This window comes from Henckelia pumila, chromosome 2 (assembly GCF_033568475.1).
Source record: "Henckelia pumila isolate YLH828 chromosome 2, ASM3356847v2, whole genome shotgun sequence".
Classification (NCBI taxonomy): Eukaryota; Viridiplantae; Streptophyta; class Magnoliopsida; order Lamiales; family Gesneriaceae; genus Henckelia; species Henckelia pumila.
This window is the reverse complement of record NC_133121.1, coordinates 74,283,502-74,290,254: the sequence shown is the minus strand read 5'-3', so window position 1 is coordinate 74,290,254 and position 6,753 is coordinate 74,283,502.

Genomic DNA, 6,753 nt, shown 5'->3' with positions numbered 1-6,753 from the left:
CAGTGGACAAAACACCATACGAGTTATGGAATGGCAAAGCTCCCAAGTATTCGTACTTGAGGATTTGGGGATGTCCTGCTTACGTGAAGCGGACAGTGGGAGATAAGTTGGATAGTCGATCCATCTTATGTTATTTTGTAGGGTATCCGAAGAATTCAATCGGATATTATTTCTATTATCCTGCTGAAACAAAGGTGTTTGTTTCAAGGAATGCCACCTTCTTGGAGAAGGAGTTCTTATTGGATAAGAAAGGCGAGATGATGGAACTCGAAGAAATTCGAGAAGAACCCGAAATAAAAAATAACGATCCTACACCTCAGGAACCATTGCTGGACACGCCTATACCTAGAAGATCCGAGAGGACTTCTAGACCTCCTATTCGATATGGTCTTCTTCTTGAAGGGGATCAAGATGAACCCGATGTTGGATGTGATCCAAGAAACTTCAAGGAAGCAATTTCTGATGCGGATTCAAATTTATGGCTTGAAGCTATGCAGTCGGAAATAGATTCGATGCATACAAACCAAGTTTGGTCTCTAGTAGATCCTCCCGATGGAATTGTTCCAATAGGGTGTAAATGGATCTACAAGAGAAAGCTTGGGCCTGATGGTAAGGTATTGACCTATAAGGCGCGATTGGTGGCAAAAGGTTATACTCAAAGACAAGGAGTTGACTATGATGAAACCTTTTCGCCAGTTGCAATGTTCAAGTCCATAAGAATCCTTATTGCCATAGCTGCATGGTATGACTATGAGATATGGCAAATGGATGTGAAGACTGCTTTTCTTAATGGAGACATTAAGGAAGAAATCTATATGAAGCAGCCTGAGGGGTTCACATCCATGGGAAGCGAGCATAAGGTATGCAAGCTTCAGAGATCAATTTATGGTCTAAAACAAGCATCAAGAAGTTGGAACCGGAAATTTGATGAAACAATAAAGGATTTTGGTTTCATCAAGAACCCGGAGGAACCATGCGTGTACAAGAAAGTAGTTAAGGATGCTGTGACCTTCTTAGTACTTTATGTTGATGACATCTTACTCATTGGGAATGATGTAGGGATGTTGCAGTCAACAAAGATATGGTTATCAGGTAGATTCTCGATGAAGGATTTGGGTGAGGCATCCTATATTCTAGGGATACAGATCTATAGAGATAGATCTAAGAGAATGATAGGACTCACTCAATCAACCTACATCGACACCATATTGAAACGGTTTTCAATGGATGGGTCCAAGAGAGGACATCTACCCATGTGTCATGGAGTTTCTCTATCCAAGTCTATGTGTCCCAAGACTGATGAAGAGATAGAGAAAATGACACATGTACCATATGCGTCAGCCATAGGTAGTATCATGTATGGGATGATATCTACCAGACCGGATGTAGCATTTGCTCTGAGTGTCACGAGCAGATATCAAGCTAATCCCGGTCAAATGCATTGGAAATCCGTGAAGGACATTCTTAAGTACTTACGAAGGACTAAGAATATGTTCATGGTATATGGAGGAAGAGAACTAAAATTGGAAGGCTATACCGACTCTAGCTTCCAAAGTGACGTGGATGACTCGAAGTCAACCTCTGGATTTGTGTTCATGCTCAATGGCGGTGCTGTCTCTTGGAAGAGTTCCAAGCAGGACACCACAGCGGATTCCACCACTGAAGCAGAATACATTGCAGCATCAGCTGCTGCTAAAGAGGCCGTTTGGATGAGGAATTTCGTCCAAGAGTTGGGCGTCATTCCTGAAGTTGTTGGTCCAGTCCCGGTGTACTGTGACAACACGGGTGCCATTGCTCAGGCAAAGGAACCAAGGTCTCATCAAAGATCCAAACACGTACTGAGGAAATACCACATCATCCGGGAGATTGTGGAAAGAGGAGACATCACTGTCGAAAGAGTGGCCTCTGCAGACAATATCGCTGATCCACTTACTAAGCCCTTGCCAGGACCATTATTTGACAAACATCGCGAAGCAATGGGTCTACGTAGTATGACCAGTTGGCTTTAGGGCAAGTGGGAGATTGAAAGAGTGGGTGCCCGGTGAGCCAACTTGTGGCTAAGGGCTTTGATGACTCTTTGTATAAATAATCTTTTGTTTAATATAATTTACACTTTTATTAATGGCAATGACTTTATCTTTCTTCATATTGTTATATTGTGATATACTATTGTTGTTTTGATAAAGACCTTGAATATACTATAGTGTATGTAATATGTGGTAGAACATGGAGATGTCTATCATGAAACACATCTTATAGTCACTGTATATTCTAAACTGTTCCTAGTCCATTGAGCCATCCGACAATAAGGATAAGGATCGCTCGAGTTTTAGACTAGCATTTGCGATGCAGAGTACCACGTTTCATTGGTAAGGAACATAGAGATGTTCGAAGCATGCAAATGGATATTCATATGATGAATGATCGAACTACCCTATCCGGACTTTCCAAGTGGTTATCACTTATCGAGTGGATAAAGTCCGCGGTTTTGGTTGTACACCATTAGTCCTTACTACTTGAGACATCATTGAGACTCTATATGCTAGTACTGTGCTTTGACTCGTTTACCGACTCTATTGGGGTCATCAGGTGTCGGGATTGGGTACAGTTACAACACATATAGGAGTCGATGCTTTGTTGTCAAGGATTCACCACATACTTGCGAGTGTGGATATCCTATGCGATCTGAGGAGATATTAGTGTGACGAATCTCTGGCCAGAGTACATGATGTGATTTAAGAAATGGTTTCTTAGTAGCACATGCGATGTCACTATTTGATCTTCAAGATGTATTGCATAGTTATCGAATCTCGAACGACTCTCGATATACCAATGGTTGTTGATTCGATCAGGATATATGGATGAAGGGACCGTACTGTACGCTAACCAAAATCTACTGGTTCTTGTAGGCACTATCAGTGATACCTAGGGAATCATGGGGCGATGTTGCTAGGCGCTCATACCATGATTCGATGGGCAAGTCGGAAATTGTTGTTCCGAGTCACAAGGAGTTGTGAGCCCACGGCTAGCTGTATCCCTGAACCATTGAGGGTCACACAGTGTAATGGATTTTTAATCCCCGTTGAGATAGTTAAATTTAAAGAGTTAAATTTAATGAACGAAGAAGTTGGACTTCTTATTTAAGAGTAGAGGAGTAAGATTTCCTAAAATGACATAGGGATGGCCATTTTTGGAAATCACTGAATTCGGATTCATAAAAATTTATCTTGACTTTAAAGGTGCAGAAATGGTTTCTGTGCACATTGGTGAAATCGGTTTATCAATCGGAGTCACGATGAATTTTATATTAATTTCTGAACATGCGGGCTTTGCTTGTCGGGCTTGAACTTATGACTAATGGGCCCTAAGCTGTTAGTGGCCTACATTATAAATAAGTTATTGCAGTACAGAAATTACATACAACAAGGTCACAATTTTCGAAAACCTAAGTATTTTCTAACAAGAGTGGCCGCCCCCTTCCCTGTCTACTCGAGAAAAATCCAGCCTGTGATTTTGAATTACAGTCTGGTTTAACGGATCAAATTCGTTAATCTCTTCGTAGAAACTTCTGATAGATTTTCTAGTGCAATCTATCAGAGGGATTAAATATCCGTTCGTGGACCTGATTGAAGAACAGTTCGTTCATCAGTTCCAGGGATATACAACAAGAGCAGAGAAATCTGTTGGTGTCCAAAATCTCGATTCGAGATTAAAGGTAAAAATTTTATAATCGTTATTTAATTTTTACACACACAATTTAATCGTAAGGTTGATACCTATTATGGAATCGTTCCATACAAAAATTTTAAACTTCCGCTGCACCGGATATCAATCCTAATTGATCTGATCGCCGCGTTCTCCAACAGTGGGAAGTTTACAATATATAAAAGAAATAAACTAGGAATCCTAATAGTCTGTTTGGATGCATAAAAAATAGAATATGGAATTGGATTTGAAATTGGATTTGGATTTGGATTTAGAATTGGAATTCATGGAATTCAAATTCCATTTTGGTTTTTGGAAAAAAGTTAAAATAGATATTGGAATTTGCTAGCATAAATTTTAGGAAAGTGATTTTTTTTTTTAAAAAATGTTTGGAAAACTTAAATTTATAGCTTAAATTTATAAATTTATTATTAGAAATAATTTTATTATTTTTATAAACCCAAATCCCATGAAATCCCATGAAATCCGACTAATTTTGTAAGGATTTCAGTTAATTAAATAAAAACTTATGAAATCCCATCAAATACTAATCTCGTTTTAAAATTTTATTTTGCCAAACACCAAAACAGTATTTACAAATCCAAATCCCACCAAATCCCCTCCAAATCATGTCCACCAAACACACTGTAATAGAATTAGACTAAAGATTTTCTAGTTGGATTATAATTCCAATATCCTAAAGATAATGCAAAATATTGCAAAAGATATCAAAGATATCATCTAGAAGTTTCCTAATAGACTTATAAGACTCAAAATAACACAATATATCAAAATATATCAAAAATATTCAAAATTTTATGCGCACACACTACATGCCGAAGTGTGTGTGAGAAAACATCGGCGCGGGCGCGCATATCCAACGCACATGGGCGCACGAGCGCGCCAAGGACAAGGCACGGGTGCGCGATAGCTTCGAAAAGGTGAGACGCGGGCCCACGAGTCCGTGGTGCAGGAGCGCTGCTGCTTCGACTTTGGCCTTCATTTTCTTCACTTTCTTAACCTCATTTGACCTCAACAAGATTATAAAATCCTCTAAATTGAATATCAAGTATTCCAACTTGATTCCCATGAATTCCAAACCCTTCAACTCTCGATTGTAAATCATGGAGCAAATCTTGGAACAATATGAATCTTCACGCACATCCTACATTCATATCAGACTCCCCTTCTTCAAAAATATTTGTCCTCAAATCTTGCCCCTTGTCTACAAAAACCAAGAAAGACTTAGAAACTTAAAAAATATTTCCGACAAGCAATAATAAACCTTGCACACTTATAACCATACCAAAATTTACGAAATTCTTCATGCACAAAGTAAACAACTCAGCATCATTAACATGCATAAACATAATTAAAATTCCATTAAGCAAAACATAGAACAAGTTCCTCCCCTTCTTAGACCTAGATAACCCCAACAACAAATTCATAGTTAAGTACAACCATTGTTTTCTAGGAATAAAGAACAATTCATATGCAATATACCACTTGCAACTCCACTCAACAAACTTTTTCATGTGCAACCATAGCAAATATTCATCCATTAGATTCATTCTTTTGGATCTCCCATGGTAACATCTTAAATTCAAAACACATGCTCCCTCAACAAGAAATTTATTCAATGATGAACATGGAATGAAAATTCTATTTTTCTTAAACCAAACACTTATTGCTCACATAGAATTTTTCATGAGTGTCACTGAAACAACCCTAACTTCTAACTTTTAAAATAAATAAAGAAAATACCAAAAATTTTAAAAACATTTGGCATGACCTATTTGTTTGAATAATAAACCACCTCTCACAAACAACAATTTAAAATAAACATCAACCAGAGGCAAACATCATGCATAAAGCATGCATGAATAGTAACTGGTTGACGCCAGACAAAAGGAAAAAATATATATATATAAAGTGTCTACATGCCAACATAATTGCAGGGAATAACACATCCTGCTACTAAAAAGGAAACGACATTCGATAGTGTATATTTATTACAATGACATAATGCGGAAAGAAAAGAGCGGCAACGGTCAGGGCGTGCCACTGAACACCTACAGACCTTGGAAATCCTGCCCCGCAGCCTCGTCTGCATACACACCTGCACCAAGCATAGTAGTAAGCCTAAAAGCCCAGCAAGATTTAAATAATACAATAAGGGCTCAAAATAATGCATAATACTAAAAATAGTACTAAGTACACTTATGAATCTCACACGAAGAGAAAAAAGCCATAACATGCCCGAAGTAAGAACAATAGAAATATGGGATGGAAAACACATTCATGAATCAATTATCCTTTACTTTTACTTTTGAATTTGGATCCTCTATTGCGACTATGATTTTGATCGATCAATGGCTATAGTATACAATGCCGGCAAGGATGCCGAGATTTCTCCTATTAAACACCACATTGCCACTCTAAATTTGGTAGGGATGCCGAGATTTCTCCCGTTAAACATTGTACTACACGTCTGTTGGTAGGTATGCCGAGATTTCTCCCGTTAAACACCGTACTACACGTCTGTTTGATAGGGAAACCGAGATGTCTCTCGACCTCGTACTACACGTCATTTCGAAAGTGAATCAGGGCATCCCCCGACCCATCATTGCACGTCCAATTCATAACCAACTTACTTCATTCTTTAACTTTCCTTTCATTTAACATTTTCTCATTTCAACTTTCATCTTTATAAGCATTCTTTAAATAAGACTTCGGGACTAGAATATAAATGAATTTGAAATCACACACGCGAATAAATGAGCGTTGAATAATTTAAATGACATAAAATCAAAAGATAGCATAACCTGAATTTTTATGGATGATTGGAGTGTAGGGGAGCAACCTTGGCTTAAAGGTTTTTTCCTTCCACTTAAGTTTACGCTCACAAGGCCTAACTCGAGCGGTTAACCCATAAATTCCATAAATCTTCCTATTTAAATGCAAAATACTTCCCGTTTGAACCGGCACCTCAAACACACCTTAAAATACTCCTAAAACCAGTATTCACATTTTTATAGTGGCCCAAAA